General features: G+C 41.7%; 1 protein-coding gene across 1 annotated transcript in view; it reads right to left on the bottom strand.

Annotated features, from left to right (window-relative positions):
* Window positions 1-16,084, bottom strand: part of LOC120548630 (soluble scavenger receptor cysteine-rich domain-containing protein SSC5D-like) — a 54,819-nt gene extending 38,735 nt beyond the window's left edge. The window contains exon 1 of the mRNA XM_039784961.1: window positions 15,823-16,084. The gene's annotated coding sequence lies outside the window, so the exon portion shown is untranslated. The remainder of the gene's footprint in view (window positions 1-15,822) is intronic.
* Between the last annotated feature and the right edge of the window lie 3,669 nt (window positions 16,085-19,753).

Here is a 19,753-nt window from a genome sequence, read left to right as displayed (position 1 = left end):
ATAATGTAATCCATGATTATCTCATGAGTTACTACTGGTTAGTTAAGTATATTGTGTGAGCAAAGCATTTATAAATGAGTTCTAAAGGCTAACACAACCTGGACACACATGAATTGCTCTATTTGGACATGCCTTCAGAAATATGCGTACGGATAGTTAGTGTTAATACATCTTTAACAAGCACTTACCAACACATCAATCCATGATTAACTCATGAGTTACTACTGATTAGTTAAGTATACTGTGTGAGCCCATCTAAAGTGAGTACTTTTTATGCTTTATAAAGCATTTATAAATGAGTTGCAAAGGCTAGCAGATACAACAGAAACACAAGTAAAAAAAAGTATTTGTAACCCTTATTACGATGTAGTAAGAATGTACATTTATAAAATAGCTCTTAGTAGTGTTATCTAGTTGATATCAGTGTGAATTTGGACCAGAACCAGAAGAAAACTAGATTGTTAAGAGCCAGAGAATTTAACATCAATAAAGAGACTAGGAAACCAGGATAAAGTTTGAGAAGTGTATTAATATACACAGAAACATGGCATACACATATACAGATAAAACACAGGTATGAAAAATAACAACTAAAATAATAAAGTGCGCTCATAAAAGAAACCCTTTTCAGTTCTATGAGCTCAATTGTTCTTTGATGACAAGAGTTCAGAGATGTTCAACGTTGGGGCCCATATGAGTTTGGTTTCTGTTTGTCCTACCACCATAAAGAAGGAATCCAGGGCAATCCGTATAAGTTCTGAGTCTTGATCCTGTAGCTGCCACCCAGCCCACTGAACTGGGAATCTGTAACCCCTGGAAGACTCTGGGATCTGAAGAATCAATGTGATCCAATAGCCCTCTCTGGACCGGACCTCCCGTGCATAGTGCTTCTCAAATCTCCACCTCCCCCACCTGTAGATAAGGCCAAATCAGTTCTCTCAATTACTATTCAGAAACAAAATCAATTGCTTAGGCTACAATGAAAATAAAATGAAGTGATATTTCAGTTAATCCATATTGAAATATCTAAATCTCTATTCAGTTGTACAACCGTTCTTAAATTTCTTCTCTTAAGTATCAAAAGTATATAAATCCCTTTCAGGTATCAAAAGTACATTTATATTAATTGGTAACCTTTATAAAAAAAATACATTTCTAATTCAAGTTTTATGGAACCTACCGTAGTAACATTAACAACTATTCTTATTATAATTGCATAAATTGGATGTAAAAACCTCTCAAATTGTATTATTTTCCCATAACTTAAGCTACAGTGTTGTAATTTAGAGAAATTAAGACATGCGTGCTTATTTATCCCTCCCTGCCCTGTCGTCACGGAGTTAAAGGCAGTGAATTCCATTAAAATGGTGAGTAATTCCTTAACACTAGCTATGCCTTGAGTTCGCTAGCATCCATGCTAATCGGTGCTAATCATGGATGTATTAAGAGAACGGTGCTAATACTGTCTATTGCTAATAGTGCAAAGCTAACGGGTTAGCTAAGGTGCTGTATTCATATGCTAATAGGGTAATTAGCCACAAAAGGCTAGCGGTACTGTGTATTGCCTGTGAAAAAGGCTAATGATTCTATTGGTTATGGAAAGTAATGTTGCTTTTCAACACTATTGCTAGCTGTGGGTATTTTGTTGAATGAATGTTAGTACAAGTTGTGTGTTTAATTGTTTAACTGGAGTTTATGGAGAAGTAACTCAAAGAGGCTAATTTTTAGTGCATTCTTTCTACTGTTAGCTGGGCAGGGAGGGATAAATAAGCACGCATGTCTTAATTTCTCTAAATTACAACACTGTAGCTTAAGTTATGGGAAAAAAATACAATTTGAGAGATGTTTACATGCAATTCATGCAATTATATTAAGAATAGTGTTAATGTTACTAAGGTAGGTTCCATAAAACTTGAATTAGAAATGTATTTTTTGTATAAAGGTTACAAAATAATATAAATGTACTTTTGATACCTGAAAGGGATTTATATACTTTTGATACTTAAGAGAAAAAATGTAAGAACGGTTGTACAACTGAAGAGATTTAGACATTTCAATATGGGTTAACTGAAATATCGCCTCATTTTATTTTTTGTAGCCTAAGCTAAGTAATTATTTTTTTCTGAATAGTAATTGAGAGAACTGATTTGGCCTTATCTACAGGTGGAGGAGGTGGAGATTTGAGAAGAGGCACGTCGGCGGCGCGTCCGCCAGAGAGAGGGATATTGGATCACATTGATTCTTCACTTCCCAGTGTCTCCAGAGGTTACACATTCCCAGTTCAGTGGGCTGGGTGGCAGCTACAGGATCGAGACTCAGAACTTACACGGATTGCCCTGGTCCTTCTTTGCTGGTGGTAGGACAAACAGAAACCAAACTCATATGGGCCCCAACGCTTGAACAGCCCTGAACTCTTGTCAAACAACAATTCAAAGAACAATTGAGCTCATAGAACTGAAAAGGGTTTCTTTATGAGCGCACTTTATTATTTTAGTTGTTATTTTCATACCTGTGTTTTATCTGTATACGTGTGGCCATGTTTCTGTGATAATTACACTTCTCAAACTTTATCTTGGTTTCCTAGTCTCTTTATTGATGTTAAATTCTCTGGCCTTAACAACTTCTAGTTTTCTGGTCGTTCAAATTCACAACACTTCCTAACACTACTACGAAGCTATTTCATAAATTTACATTCTTACTACATCGTAATAAGGGTTACAAATACTGTATTTGACTTGTGTTTCTGTTGTATCTGCCGCCAACTCATTGCAATGCTTTGTAAATGCTTTGTAAAGCATAGCAAGTCCTCACTTTAGATGGGCTCACATCATGTAGTCAACTAATCAGTAGTATCTCATGAGTTAATCATGGATTGATGTGTTGGTAAGTGCTTGTTAAAGATGTATTAACACTAACTATCCGTACGCATATTTCTGAAGGCATGTCCAAATAGAACAATACATGTGTCCAGGTTCTGTTAGCCTTTGCAACTCATTTATAAATGCTTTGTAAAGCATAGAAAGTACTCACTTTAGATGGGCTCACACAGTATACTTAACTAACCAGTAGTAACTCATGAGTTAATCATGGATTACATTATTGGTAAGTATTTGTAACAGATGTGTTAACACCTGTTAGATTTGTCTAAATGACGTGTTCTTAGATTTCTGAGGACGAAGAGGCTTGGGTTCGGATTGAAAGATTATGCAAAATGGTTTAATAAAACAACATGAAAATGACAGTCAACAGAAAACACAAATGTTACACTGCAGCTGACAGCGGACTGCTCTCATGCTTCTCTTGTGGAGTCACAGAAGAACAGCGGACCACAGAACCTGTTCCCTTGTCGGGACCAAGGCTTGTGGCCTCGAATCCTTCTCCTGCTCACATATTTATTCCTATTTTCTCAGGATAAGGACACACCTCTTCATTTAGGTTTACTCCAGGTCACAGACTAAGGTTGATTATCATGGAAGTGTTGATTATATTCAAGTTTACAGAGTTTGCATTTCCTTTGTTCTAACCCAGACTTGGCACCAGGAGGTTGGAGACTCAGAGAGACGTTCCTCTTCATATGTTAATAGTTTCAATAGTTTAATCAATTTAACCAAAGACAGGAAGAGAGGGGGAGAGAAATAACCAGCTGTTTTTAGTTAGTAGGCTAGTCATTCTAGATTCCATTCCTATTTTCATAACCTGACTGCAGCATACAATTTATTATTTAAAACATAATACATAAGCATAGTTTTATCTTTTTACAACCTAATAGTCCACCCCTTCACACCTTAAAAAGGTGTGAATATCTATAAAAGTTACTGAACAAAAATTGAGACATTAGCAAAATTGTAAGAACTAAGTCATAATTTATAAAAGAAATTAATGTCCTTCTCTGACCTCATTATCTGACTCCTCATCTTGTATCAAGAAGGTTATTCCTCTTAACAAAATATGTTCAGCTGGTTTAACTCACAGTGATTAGTGACTAGCATTCCATTTGAAATGAAAACAGATACACTCAATTAAATCAGAAGATATTAAAGCTGTTGACCAGGTAAAGACAATGGAAAGGAAAACATCTTAGAAATCAAAGTAAACAGGTAAAAGCAAATTCAAGTTTCCACACTGCACTTCAAATACTGCACAATAATTTGTCTCAAATCTGTAATGCAATCAGGTGGGCTGAAATCTATTCTATGGAAGAAAATATCTTTTATCTGGCTCAAGGAAAGAATGCATTAGGTTTGATCTTAATCTCAAAGGAGCAAAAAACTGATACACACAAAGAAACAGTCTTCATCAATGTCCTTTCTGTAGTGAAAGATGCAGACTTGTGATAAAAGTCTGAAATCCAGATTTTGACAGTTCCTTGTTCAATATTTTCCAATCTGAAAATTTGGACAAAATCTCAGACTAAATCGACAATATGAAATTTGTACTAGAGCTGCTGTGTTTGTGTCTTCTGTTTGGAAACACGTTTTGTGATGAAGAAGGGTGTGCGCCTGGGAGCACCTACGGAGACAGAGTGTTACATAGATACATGGGTATGATTCCGGACAACACAGGACCAGATGGCATCGTCACCAAGGCCCTAGCAGCCTTGGGTGGGCTGTCTGGAGAATTGGCCCAAAACTCTGGAGTCAACAATCCTTTTGGTGACACATCAGAGGGGAGCCCAGGGTCTCATTTATCGCTGGCCCAATTCTCATCACTCCCCTTGTTGGCGTTGGTGTCCTTTGCACGCCCTCTCAGAGACCTTTAGAGCAGCCACAGTTTCTCTCTCCCTCCTTTTCAGAAACAGGAGCTGTCCTGTTTCTGAAAAGGAGGTGGGCCGGCTGTGTGTGCTGCCTGCTCCAGCCTGTAGGAAAAAGCCATCCTCAGCTTTCCCGGTGCTTCAGCAGGGACTCCAGCCTCCCTGCTCTGTCAGGAAACCACCGCAGGAATTCAGCAGCAGTGATGCTCCATGCTCTCCGTCAGCGTCTGGTCAGACGAACTGGGTTCAGAATCAGAATCACTTTATTCGCCAAATGCATCAGCAGACACACAGGAATTTGACATGGCAATCAGTAACACAGAGCTTAACAAACCAATATGCACATAGCTGCAGGGACATGCTTAAAAACAATCAATAATAAATAGTCCAAGATAAAATAATAATAATAATATTGGGGAGGGGAGGGGGAGGGGGACCTGATCAGCTATTCAAAAGGGAAACCGCTATAGGAAAAAAACTATTAAGGTGGCGTGAGGTCCTTGTCCTCATCGCCCTGTACCTTCTTCCTGAGGGAAGCAGCCTAAAAATATCACTTGCTGGATGGGACTGATCAGCAGCAATTTTAGCTGCCCTCTTCCTGACTCTGGCCTCATACAGGTCGCTGATTGACAGCTGCCTCTGTCCAGTCAGCCTCTCTGCTGTGCGCACAAATGCGCTGCAGTCTGTTCTTCGCCTGGGCCGATGCTGATGCAAACCATACAGAAATGGATGTTGACAGGAGGCTTTCCACAGTGGCTCTGTAAAACCTAGACCGAACAGAGCTGGAAACGTTCAGTCTGGTTAGCTGTCTTAGAAAAAACATTCCACTGTGAGCCTTCTTAATAATGGAGGAACTGTTTTCCTCCCATTTCAGGTTGTTTGTGATAATAGTGCCTAAAAATTTAAATGACTCCACCTCCTTCACAACAGAGCTCCATTTCTCTCTTGCGAGTAGAGAAATGGTGACAGCACGCACCCTTGAGGTGTTCCAATGTTGGTGTACCGGGGATCAGACATGTACTGGCCAAGCCGCACCTGCTGTTGCCTATTGCTAAAAAAATCCATTATCCAGCGACAGATAGAGGATTCCACCCCCATCAGTGACAGCTTCCACTGCAGCCGCTCTGGTAGGATGGTGTTGAAGGCGGCGCTGAAATCCACAAACAGCATCCTTACATAGGAGCCAGGAGTGTCGAGGTGGTCCAAGGCATAATGCAGGCCTAAGTTAACTGCATCATCCACTGAGCGGTTTGCCCTATAAGCAAACTGCAGTGGATCAAGATGGAGAGTTGTGATGGGTTTGAGATGTAACAAAACCAACCGCTCCAGACATTTCATTACTACTGATGTAAGGGCCACCGGTCTGTAGTCATTCAGGCCCACGGCACTGTTCCTCTTCGGTACTGGAATAATGGTTGATGACTTAAAACAAGCCGGAACCTTGCATGAGGCAATCGACTGATTAAAAATGTCTGTAAAAACAGGAGCAAGCTGACTAGCACAGTGCTTCAGGGTGGCAGGTGAGATCCCATCGGGGCCACCTGCTTTCCTTACATTCTGCCGGAGAAATAGCCGGTGCACGTCCATCTCCTCAATTTCAAAGGGAGTTTGATTTTGAGGAGTAGTGTTCTCCCCCTCCCTGAATGGGACTCCATGATTACAAGATAGTGTGGGAATAACACCCAAATCCCACCTGGAAGGGGAAGGAGAGGAGGAAGGGCAAGGAGATCTTTCAAATCTGGTATAAAATACATTAAAATCATTGGCCAGTTTAGCAGATGGGATGGCTTGTTGTATTTTATTTTTATAACCTGTCAAGTTCTTCAATGACCTCCAAGCTGAAGAGGAGTCATCAGTGCCAAATTGTTCCTCCATCCTCACCTTGTAGGCAGCCTTAGCTTTCCTAATGGCTTTATTTAACTCTTGTCTGGCAAGCCTGTATTCATCTCCATTCCCCTCCCTATAGGCCTGCTCTTTGGTCTTCCTAAGCAGCCTGAGGGATTTTGTGAACCAGGGTTTGTTGTTATTATATTTCACCACAGTTTTGGTGGGAATACAGGTTTGCTCACAAAAGGAAATATATGAACACACAATGTCTGTGTATGAGTCCATGGAGTCACAAGCGACACGCATGGATTCCCAATCAGTGGTGTTTAGACAGCCTTGTAACATCCCAATTGCCTCCGTCGTCCATCTTTTAGATGTGTGCTGAACTGGTTTGGCTAGTTTTAATTTCTGTTTGTAGGTGGGGACCATCTGAATTAAACAGTGATCAGAATTCCCTAAGGGGGCACGAGGAAGTGAACGATATGCTGCTTTGTGAACAGAATAAAAATGATCCAGTATGTTTCCTCCCCGAGTCGGACAGCTGATTAGTTGTTTATATTTGGGCAGATCGTATTTCAGATGGCAAGCATTGAAGTCACCCATGACGAGAAGCACAGAGTTAGGGTGCTTATTCTCAATATTCGTGATCAGCTCCGTTAGGACGTACTGCGCCTCCCGTGTATTAACTTCAGGTGGAATATACACACATGCCAATATCACAGAGGCAAACTCTCTAGGGGCATAGAAGGGCTTGCAGTCCATAGCAATGAACTCCAACAAAGGGCAGCAGTGTTTGTGTAATACTGAAACGTCAGTGCACCAGTTTGAATTAATGTAACAACACAAACCGCCACCTAATGACTTGCCACTCAGTCTTTTGTCGCGGTCGGCTCTGATTATCTTAAATCCAGGTAAATCCACAGCCGAATCTGGGCTGTCCGCATTCAGCCAGGTCTCGGTGAAGACAAAAGCTGCATTCCTCCTGAAATCACTGTTAGTCCGTAACAGCAAATTAAGCTCATCAATTTTGTTGCTGAGAGAGCGCACGTTAGAAAGGCAGACAGCGGGGAGAGAAACCCGATGTCCCCGCTTCCTCCACCTGTAGAGAGCCCCTGCTCTCTTCCCTCTGGCTCGGCTGCGTTGAATGACTCTTGCCGCTGACCCAATAATCTCGTCCGCAGAAACCAGGAATTCAGGGCTCAAGCTGGAAGGCATTGTTCCCCTAATGTTCATAAGCATATCCCGATTGTAGCTAAGCCGCATATTAAAAAAACAGCGAACAACAACCAAACAAACAAACAAACAAACACTCAGCACTGAAACGCCGCGGCTGCCCTGCATAGTGGGAGGCGCCACTAGCAGAGCGCCTGTAGGCACTCTGCTGGGCTGTCGTTGGAATGTGAACCTGGATCCTTGTGATGCCGCTCCACTGCAGCGCTGGTGTCCAGCTGCATCTTGTATGAATCTGTCCTGGATTCCTTGATCTCCTCGATCAGATGTAGTCATCAGGCTGAATGACTTCATCAGCAGGAATCTGGAGGCTGCTTTCACCTGTGAATAAAATGGCTGTGATATGCCAACACACTGCCTTGCAAAAAGTCATATTATTGTTTTCATTGTTGGGCAGTTTGTCCTTGATTTTGTCCATTCATTTCTCATAGAGGAGAAATTTCCTTTGTCATCTGTGTTTTCCAAAGTCCTTAAGACAATGGGCAAAAAGCTTCAGTCCATAACACAAGAAATGATTCCCAAAAAGTCATGAGTCCATTGTAAACATACAGTACAGATCATCAATTTACAAAAACACAAAAAACAAAAAATAAAAACTCCAATTTTCTTTCTCAACGGGGGAATGGGCTGCTTGATTCATCTTTTACTATTACTTCAAACTATTTTGACAAACTTGATCAGCAAATTGCTATTTTTGGAGCAAATCAATTTCTATATAAATCATGTGTCATTCTTTGTGCCCCATTCAACACTGAGAACAAGAAGATATGTGTAGCATTCTGTGTGGCCTGCACAGAAAACTATTCAAATCCTCAACTCTCCCCCCATTTTTATTTTTTAACATTCAAGCATGCACTCAGGAAATCTGCATCTATTGCATTGAATGAGGTGTGAAAACCCCCCTGTGTCTCCTAGACAGTCCTTCATTAACACAGGAGACAATACTCTAAGAGTTTGTTTGTTGGAAGAATAACTGAAACTTAGTCAAGGAACAGAAAAATGGATTTAAAGTTTAAAGAAATCTAAGGCTAAGGTATTCCCAAGGTTGTCCATATAAGACAACACTAAACACAAACAGGAAATGTAATCAAATGAAACTAGTCATTTGATTACATTTTAATTTTACTCAGTTCATACTCCACTCTGTTTTACTGGTAAAACTTTTGGTTCAAATCAAATGAGATAACTGTGGGACAAAATTCAAAAAGGGTTCTTAAATGAGTTTACCAAACTACCAGAAAATTTTTTTTCTGGGTGGCTGTGTCTATTCATAATTCATCATTATGCCAATCAAAACCTAATTTTTGTTCACAGCGTGGTCAAATTAGTTCTAACCTCTTTTAGTTTGGGAGGGGGCCTGTCCTGAGTTGGTGTCGTTCTGTGGTGCTCCGGTGACAGATTTGGACCTGTGAAGAAGAACTTGAGTAAAATTAGTGAGAATCCTTATTATCTGCTGCTCTTATCTCCCACCAATCCAACAATGAGCTATCTGTGGGCAGCCCTGGCAGTTGTAGAATCTCCCTCTGTTAAGCATTGCACTTTTAACAGTTATTTAACAAATGACAGAGCTTTGCAGGAGCCACCAAGCGGCCATCATGCGATCTCCAAAGACCTTGTTCTGACTTTTTTGCACCTTTTCAAAGCCACTGGTTTTGCTCACAGAGTCTTGCCTGTTCCTGCATTCTCTGTATGTTTTCTTCAGTTAATTCAAGGCTCTTGTTTGCCTGTAAACATATCAATTGTCTGTTGTAATCATAAGGTATTTGTGCTGGGGGACCCCTGATAGAACAATCTCTGGCACAGTGTGTAAGCTGCCCGCAAGTGAAGCAGCCAGGGAATCCTCTTGGTCTACCCTTATACTGTCCTCTTTTGTGCTGTCTCTGGTGCCGCATGGGGTAGTGTTGTGGCGTGACTGGTTCAGCCATGATGTTAAATCGTCGATCCCTGACTTCGTAAAAATGAAACAATGAAAAAATTTAAAACAGAAACAAAATGAAATGGAATGGAATCCTCAATGCTATCAATTCAACACAAACAAATATCCACAATTCCACAACCACACTGCCTGTTATCTCAACACGTCCACAAACGCTGAGCTGCGCGCTCTCAATTTAAACAACCCCATCTTATTTACAATGAAGTTATAAAAACACTGCGCAAGTCGCTGCAGGGGACTCAAATTCAAACACAATTCTATTTCAAAAATATTTACAGTAGGCTATGTGCAACCCTATATTTAATTGTTTCCTATTTTCACCGACTATGATCACTCTTGTGACCTCGATTCTGTCATCTTTTAACTCAGAACCAAACCTTCTGTTGCAGGCTTTTTATTAAACTAAGCTACACCTAAACAAACCGGCGTTAATTCCTTGTAGGTTTATACCTTCGGTTGCAGTTTTTTTTTAAACTAAGCTACAAAACAACAAACTGGCGTTTTGCTTTTGTGCACTTAAAGAATTTCCCAAAAATCTTAGGTCGAGAGACTAAAACCTTTGACCTTCCGTGCAGGTTTTTTATTTATTTATTTTTTAACTAAGTAACACAGAAAGAAAATTGCATTTTCCCTCCTGTGCCCTCAAAGAAATTAACACTCTCAGGGCAAGATACTTTGGAAAACTTCTGACCCTCCGTGCAGGCTTTTCTAACATTAGGCAACAAAGGCAAGAAATGAGAAGCATTAATCTGGGACACAGCACCCGGTCGTCACCGTGATGATGGTACACCAGTTCCCACAATCTCACAGTTTGTTAAAACTGGCTTAAAAAGACTTATTCCCGCCTCTGCTCCTCACAGAAACTTATTCTGTCGCCCCATTTAGGTCTTTTTATTTAAAAATTTAACAGGATTCTAAACCTGGCCACATAAGAGCGGCCTTCTAGTGCACTATAACCATGGACCTTCCTCGCAGGCTTTTAAGCTTAACACACATAAATCACACGCAATACAAATAACAACAAAACAACATACAGTGCTTTTGACTTATCATTTTCAGCATAATTTTCAATTGGGCATTACTTTTTCAATTACTTTTACAGATTTAAATAGACTTACGAGTGATGCCGCTGAATCTCTCACACCTAAATCTCCTAAATAACTATGCAGTTTTTGATCAAACAGGAAATCAGCTCACCTTTCAATTTCGGGCCCTGTGTGAGAGAGGTCAGCAGTCATCAGCATCCAGTTTTTCAATTTGCCTTTTATCCTTTAATCCTCCAAAAATCCACGTCGAGGGTCACCAATTGTTAAATTATACTAAATGACGTGTTCTTAGATTTCTGAGGACGAAGAGGCTTGGGTTCGGATTGAAAGATTATGCAAAATGGTTTAATAAAACAACATGAAAACGACAGTCAACAGAAAACACAAATGTTACACTGCAGCTGACAGCGGACTGCTCTCATGCTTCTCTTGTGGAGTCACAGAAGAACAGCGGACCACAGAACCTGTTCCCTTGTCGGGACCAAGGCTTGTGGCCTCGAATCCTTCTCCTGCTCCCAAATTTATTCCTATTTTCTCAGGATAAGGACACACCTCTTTGTTTAGGTTTACTCCAGGTCACAGACTAAGGTTGATTATCATGGAAGTGTTGATTATATTCAAGTTTACAGAGTTTGCATTTCCTTTGTTCTAACCCAGACTTGGCACCAGGAGGTTGGAGACTCAGAGAGACGTTCCTCTTCATATGTTAATAGTTTCAATAGTTTAATCAATTTAACCAAAGACAGGAAGAGAGGGGGAGAGAAATAACCAGCTGTTTTTAGTTAGTAGGCTAGTCATTCTAGATTCCATTCCTATTTTCATAACCTGACTGCAGCATACAATTTATTATTTAAAACATAATACATAAGCATAGTTTAAACAACATTTTACGTTCCTGAGTACCTAGTTGGTAATGGTAAAATTACTTAATTTACAAATGGTTAATGCATAATGTAGGAATTATTAAAAAATATACTGATAAACATTTTACATGGGCTTACATACTATGGATCAACCATTTACTAACTGCATTTACAAATGCTTTACTGATTAGAAAGAATGTAGGAACTATGCTTTACAAATGATAAACAAATAAATTACTACTAGTTTGAAGATAGTTTATAAAGGGAAAATTATTTAATTTACTAATGTTTTTTGCAATACTTAGAAAGTGTCAAACTTCTATTTATAAACATAATTTTCGAGAGCCTTATTTACTATGAACAAACCATTTATGAGTGTGACAGACGCCATGCCAACCTGTATATATTTTAACATGAATGTATGCTGTAATGCTTTTTCACTCGCTGAAGCGGCTGCAGTTTAGATTCTGTCGGGTCTCTGCAGCCGGCGGGGCTGCTCAGTTCTCCCCACACACACACACACACACACACACACACACACACACACACACACACACACACACACACACACACACACACACACACACACACACACACACACACACACACACACACACGGTGGATGCAGGAAAAAACGGAGAGGAGACGTATACAGGAGGGCCTGACAGCTACGGTCGTTATTGTAAGTACAATGATAAGTCCAATAAGTAATAATAATAATAATAAATAAGTAATGTGTGTCCCAGCCCAGGATAGGAAATGAACTAACAACGTAAACTGTTTTTATGTTTAACGTATTCTGACTTATTCAAAAGACGGAGCTTTAAGAGTTCCTCTCTTTTTCTTTTAAAGGATACATTTTTGTAAGAGCTACACTGAAGTTGGCAGTTTGATAAATGCAAGTTATTTCAATTGATATTCTGTAATATTTCAATCTTCATGTGCAAAAAAGGCACATAAGTTCCTCTAGATGGCGATACACATTCTCCTTTTTTTGCCAAAAGGCCGGAAAAGGCCGGAAAACCATACTGGACGCCCGTGATCTTCGGGCCCTCAGACGGCACTGCATCACATATAGGAATGATACTGTAATGGAAATCACAACATGGGCTCAGGAATACTTCAAACATTGTCGGTGAACACAATCCACCGTGCCATTCGCTGTTGCCGGCTAAAACTCTATAGGTCAAAAAAGAAGCCGTAGCCTATCTAAGCAGGATCCAGAAGCACAGGCGTTTTCTCTGGGCCAAGGATCATTTAAAATGGACTGTGGCAAAGTGGAAAAGTGTTCTGTGGTCAGACGAATCAAAATTTGAAGTTCATTTTGGAAATCTGGGACTCCATGTCATCCGGACTAAAGAGGACAAGGACAACCCAAGTTGTTATCAGCGCTCAGTTCAGAAGCCTGCATCTCTGATGGTATGGGGTTGCATGAGTGCGTGTGGCATGGGCAGCCTACACATCTGGAGAGGCACCATCAATGCTGACAGTTACATCCAAGTTCTAGAACAACATATGCTCCCATCCAGACGTCGTCTCTTTCAGGGAAGACCTTGCATTTTCCAACATGACAATGCCAGACCACATACTGCATCAATCACAATGTCATGGCTGCATAGAAGAAGGATCCGGGTACTGAAATGGCCAGCCTGCAGTCCAGATCTTTCACCAATAGAAAACATTTGGCACATCATAAAGAGGAAGGTGCGACAAAGAAGACCTAAGACAGTTGAGCAACTAGAAGCCTGTATTAGACAAGAATGGGACAACATTCCTAGTCATAAACTTGAGCAACTTTGCTCCTTAACTTCCCACGAAGACTCCTGCGTAGACTCCTTCATCTTTCTCCTCCGAATCTTGCCGCTGAAGCTGCCGCTTCACACAAATGCCAATATTAAATACAAGGAGGTGATTGGTGTTGGCTACAAGTGAGGAGGCCCCACCCTAGCTAATCACTCAACAAAGCACCTGGAGAGTCGTTAAGCACCATTCCCCAACTCCACACTTCACAATAAGCTAGTCTAATTAGTAGTTTTAGTCACTTTAAGTAGGACCACAAAATTCTGGCCAAACAACACAGCAAATCCAGCAAAACACACAGCAGAAGTAGAAGAAGCAGAAGAAGCAGCATAACCCACAGTAAAAGCAGCAAAGACAAGAGGCAAGCAACAAAAGCAACAAAAGCAACAAAAGCAACAAAAGCAACAAAACCAAGTAGCAAACAGCAAAAGGCAACAGAATGAGCAAAGTCAGCAGAACAGTCAATTTAACCTTAAGGCAGCAGGTCAAATGGAAGCCTAATACAGTAAGTACTTATCTTAATATCTAGCTGTCTAACAGTAAGTCTCCTCAGAAGTCAAATGCAAAAAACTACTACAGCCACTAGAGGGGGCCACCACTAGAGACCTAAATATAGGTCAGAATGATGCTGGAACTGACCACTTATGGGGGAGTTTACGGGGGAGGACAGACTCAGACAAATGCACAACAACTCAATATTTAGAGCTTCAATAATGATCGAGGGTTAATGACACATTTCTGGACCTGAAAACTAATTCAACATCCAAGTTCCAGCTGGATTCTCTTATGTAACACTGCGGGGACATCCCCTATATGGGGGCCAAATCCAGCCCCTTGTAGATTTAGATCCGGCCCGTATATCAATTTGGGTTCATAATACATTTTGGCCCGCCTAGTTGTGCGCAAAACCAAAAACACAGGAAAGTGTTTATTAAACTGCAATATCCTGACATTCAAATCAGAATTTGGCAGATTTGCAAACTCTGAGACTGTTTTGAAAAAACTCTTTTGATGACTTTTGTAAGGCTTCGTGTCAACAAAAAAAGCGTACAAAAATGTTGTGAAAAAGCAACAAATTTACAAAAAGGTGACAAATGTCTGAGAAAGCCACAAAACGTCAGAACAAAAACAACAAAAATGAGGAAAAAAGCTACCAAAATGTTAAAATAAAGTGACATGCAGTAACAAAAGCACGTCATTAAACTCTCCATGTATGGCCATCGGTGTGATTCTCTTTTGGCAGTGTGGCCCTCTGGGAAAATGAGTTTGACACCACTGCACTATATGAAGTTTGAAGCATTTCATGCTAATGTTAAAAAACTATTTTGTGTCTAATTAATAATATTCTCATTATTTCTTTTCAACAGTAGATAAAATAAAGAAATAATTGGAAGTACACTTTTTCTCAATTGTTAATACCTCTTATCCTCAGAACACAACACACCAAAACAAATGACAAAACACCACAAATCTGATGATGAAACTCTGCCTTTAAAACAATTGTGTGTTGCCTCAAAATGGTTGTTTTTCTTCAAATGATACACACACACACACACAGACAGACACACACGGACACACACACACACACACACACACAGACAGAAACACACACACAAAGACACACACACACACACACACACACACAGACGGACAGAAAGACAGACAGACACACACACACACACAGTCACAGACACACACATATAGACACACACACACACAAGACACACACACACACACACACAGACAGACAGACAGACAGACACACACACACACACAGACAGACAGACAGACAGACACACACACACAGACGGACAGAAAGACAGACAGACACACACACACAGACAGTCACAGACACACACAGATAGACACAGACACACACACACACACACAGACAGACAGACAGACAGACAGACAGACAGACAGACAGACAGACAGACAGACACACACACACACACACACACACACACACACAGAGACACACACACACACACACACACACACAGATGTACACACAGACACAAACACACACACACACACACGCACACACAGATGTACACACAGACACAAACACACACACACACACACACACACACAGATGTACACACAGACACAAACACACACACACACACACACACACAGATGTACACACAGACACAAACACACACACACACACACACGCACAGGGGTTAAACAGGAGTTGCAGGTGGTTGTTAGTGTATGAATAGTTGAGAAAAACAGACATTTTGAAACAGGAACATGAAAAATGAAAGTAATAAAGAGGATAAGATGTCCTGAAGGAGGAAGCTTCCTGTCTGTTGGATCTTTATTCTTTAATGTTCAAAAAGACAAATCTGACTTAAATTTTCTTACCGTCTGATTTGTTTTCCTTCTCTTTCAGTTTCTCTCAAAATTCTTCATCGTATTTTCCCCTTGAGGTTTCACAGTTGCTCTCTTCTAATTTATGCTTTCACAGTTTCTCCTCTGTCTGTCAGTTTGTCTCCTGGTTTGTCCTACTGACAGACTCTCTGCCCGTCTTACCTTCTTTTCTTCTTTCCTTCCGAGACAGGAAGTGTGTTGTGTCTTGATATGGCGTGATGTCTTCCTCAAACAATCATATCAATGTAACGTGCAACTCAGTTCTGCAGGGGACTGTGACAGAATCATAATTCTCTGGTTTGATATCTCCTCGCTCTTCGCTTCTCGATTGAACCAGAGGTTGTTCTTGCCCTCCTTTGGGAAGGCTGTCTTAAAGCTCCTATTCCTGCCCCGAGGAGCAAGGAGCGAGGATAAAGGATGGAGGGTGGTTGTGTATGGGCTGGAATGTATGTATGGGCCTCAGGGCCCTATATTGCACCCGGCGCAACACAGCGCAAAGCCCGACACAAGTGTCTTTGCTAGTTTAAGACCGACGCAGTTGTCAGTTTCCCGTCCAGCGCCCACGTCGTTTAAATAGCAAATACATCTGCGCCCATCTGTGGCCCATGATGCCATGGAGTTGCAGGAGTTGGGTTAGGCAGAGATGAATGAATGCACCTGAACACACCTCCCCAGGGAGGTGTGTTCAGGTGCATTCTGGGAATATTGCTTTTGAGGCAGTAGGAAGTGATTGTGCCATTGACCAACAAAAACCTGGTCTAAAGTCAGTAATGCAGCATTTCATTGTTATTTTAACAGAGCATTAGTAAAATGCTCCTAGGCTTGTGCAAAGCGTGCACACACTATGCTACACACACAGGGACGTACAGCAGCACACACACACACACACACACACACACACACACACACACACACACACACAAACAAACAGAAGATTACAAATAAAAATATTACAGTGCAAATCTTCCATCATAATAGCAATGCTCCAAGGTAGAAACGCGCCTGGCTTTTAAAGGGAATGGGAGATGATCTCTGATTGGTTGATTGCATGCTGCACCCAAAACACACCTATGATTAATGAAGACACAAGGTACAACCCTTTTGAACCATGCGCCCGGTGCACGGTCCCTTTTTTCCACCGTCAAACTAACAAAAGTGGATTTGGACACACCCTAAACACACCTGCACCAGGCGCTTCACGCCGTGCGCTTTGATCGTTAAAATAGGGCCCAAAGAGTCTTTAGATGGACCTGAAGAGTTCAGCCGGTGATAATCCTAGCAGAGGAATCTGTAAATTTCTGATAATCAGGATCACTTTGATCACACTGGCCCTCATTTATGAAACGTGCGTACGACAGAAAACAGGCGTAGGACGGGCGTACGCCGATTCCTACAAAAAGCATTTATCAATTTGAACGTGAGCACTAGGCTGTGATAAAATCTCATATCTGGTCTGAACTCGTTTACGCAAGTTTTCGAGTCAGTGTGGACTTGCAGTGCAGCATATAATCAGTTTAACAGGAGAAGGAGAAGTCATCAGTTGATCACTTATCAGCAATGGCAGATCTGGCTCTTTTAGTAGACCTCTATGAGCTGGTACAACAGTGCCCACGTATGCGCACGTGCCACGGTGGAGCGCTCCATCGGATTGATTAAGGGCAGATGGTTCTTTCTTGCATCGGGGGGGGATCCTACTATACACGGCAGAAAAAGTCTGCAACACGTTTTAGCCTGTGGGGTTCTGCACAACATTGCGCTGGAAAACAGGGTGCCATAAATGTAGTGATGGAGCCAGATGACCCGATGACCAGAGAGCAGTGTCCAGCACAGCCCCAAATGGGGGCTATACCAAGGAGATAGGATATTATTATTCCTCGCTTTTAAAAGGTATAGTGTTACGGAAACATGACGATGCACAACATTTTTATTTATTATTCAGTTTTCGTTTCTCTTTTAAAGTTTCATTAATGGCCACAAGTGAACAACGTATTTCTGCCATTGACCGAGTTATGTCGGCTTGTTTTTCCAGCCCCTCTGCTGTCAGGAGATAGGGTCGGGGTGGTGGTCCAGCCCCTCTGCTGTCAGGAGACAAGGTCGGGGTGGTGGTCCAGCCCCTCTGCTGTCAGGAGACAAGGTCGGGGTGGTGGTCCAGCCCATCTGCTGTCAGGAGACAAGGTCGGGGTGGTGGTCCAGCCCCTCTGCTGTCAGGAGACAAGGTCGGGGTGGTGGTCCAGCCCCTCTGCTGTCAGGAGACAAGGTCGGGGTGGTGGTCCAGCCCATCTGCTATCAGGAGACAGGGTCGGGGTGGTGGTCCAGCCCCTCTGCTGTAATGAGACAGGTTCGGGGTGGTGGTCCAGCCCCTCTGCTATCAGGAGACAGGGTCGGGGTGGTGGTCCAGCCCCTCTGCTGTAATGAGACAGGTTCGGGGTGGTGGTCCAGCCCCTCTGCTATCAGGAGTCAGGGTCGGGGTGGTGGTCAAGCCCCTCTGCTATCAGGAAACAGGGTCGGGGTGGTGATCCAGCCCCTCTGCAGTCAGGAAACAGGGTCGGGGTGGTGGTCCAGCCCCTCTGCTGTCAGGAAACAGGGTCGGGGTGGTGGTCCAGCACGGGGGGCGGAGGACACGCGCTCTTCCTCACAGCTGTTGTCGTCCTGACTCATGAAAATAAAAATAAAAATAAAAGACACTGCATAAACTCCGGTACTGTGTGTTTATTTAAATATAGGTACACCATGTAGGCCTAAGAGATTGCAATAGAAGCCTGTGTATTACTATTAGGACTATAGCATACGTATGTCAAGGGTGTATAATTTAAATGAACTTCAGCTGCAACACTGTTGACTGCATCAGTGATCTCTTTCCATTCTGCATTCTTTCTCCAGCCTGTAATACCAGTTTTCAGGCTGCCAAATAGTACACACGTTGGTGCAAATGAACCTGAGATATCAGGGTTTCAATCTCCACCTCTGAAAAGTGCCGCTTCTCAGCCGGATTACGTCTCACCATGTCCTAAATTGTAGGGGTGAAACCTCAAAACCGAGAATATATTGGGGTGTGATATCTAAATTACAATCATTTCCAGCCACTGCATTTGTGAATGTATGACCATTCTTACGCTCTGATTGGTGTGATACGAACATTTCATGAATCACACGTAAAGCCTGTCGTAAGAAGATTTCTGCGCTCATATCTGCGCTGGTTTCTACGTTAGGTTGATAAATGAGGGCCAATGTGCTGTGTCTCTGTTTAACTGGACAGTAGAAAGGTTTTTTCATGCTGATAAGCTGATTCAAAAATATCTATTTGAAACATTCTGTAGAATTTCTCTCGGAGTTCAATGACGAAATTAATGAAAAAGATTTGCATGAATAACTTAGCCATAGCCAGAGGTTCTCATGTACATCAACACTGTTCAGATTTTAATCTGAGCTTGAATGCCAAAACTGGTCAGACAGCGTCGGTGAAACTTGATTTCATTTCATTTCAAAAAAAATGTAACTCATTTTATTTTTTGAAGATACATTTTGTATTGTTTTGATATTTTGACACATGCAGAACAGATAAACACAACTGAAAAAGAAGAACAACCCTCTCCCACCCCCTACCCTCTGTGTTCTCGAGGAAAACAAAACCAATATACAAATAAACAGAAATCCCACCTTGCCTAGTCGCCCTCCTCTTATTTGGGTGATGCTGAGCTCATTAGGATTGATACTTGTGCTGCTGTGTTTTTCCATAGGTCTATAGTGGATGATTTGACTTTGTTAATCCTTGCTGTAGAGAGCTCAAGCATAACTATGTCTAGAAAATACACCAACCACTGTTTTATACAAAGCGAGTGGGGGGGGGGAAGCCAGCGCTGAGCTATCATTTTCTTCAAACTACAACAGTTAAAACAGACTACACACCAAGAGCTTTCGTTACAGT

The sequence above is a fragment of the Perca fluviatilis genome, chromosome 20 (genome assembly GCF_010015445.1).
Source record: "Perca fluviatilis chromosome 20, GENO_Pfluv_1.0, whole genome shotgun sequence".
Classification (NCBI taxonomy): domain Eukaryota; kingdom Metazoa; phylum Chordata; class Actinopteri; order Perciformes; family Percidae; genus Perca; species Perca fluviatilis.
This window is presented reverse-complemented; position numbering and strand designations above follow the sequence as displayed.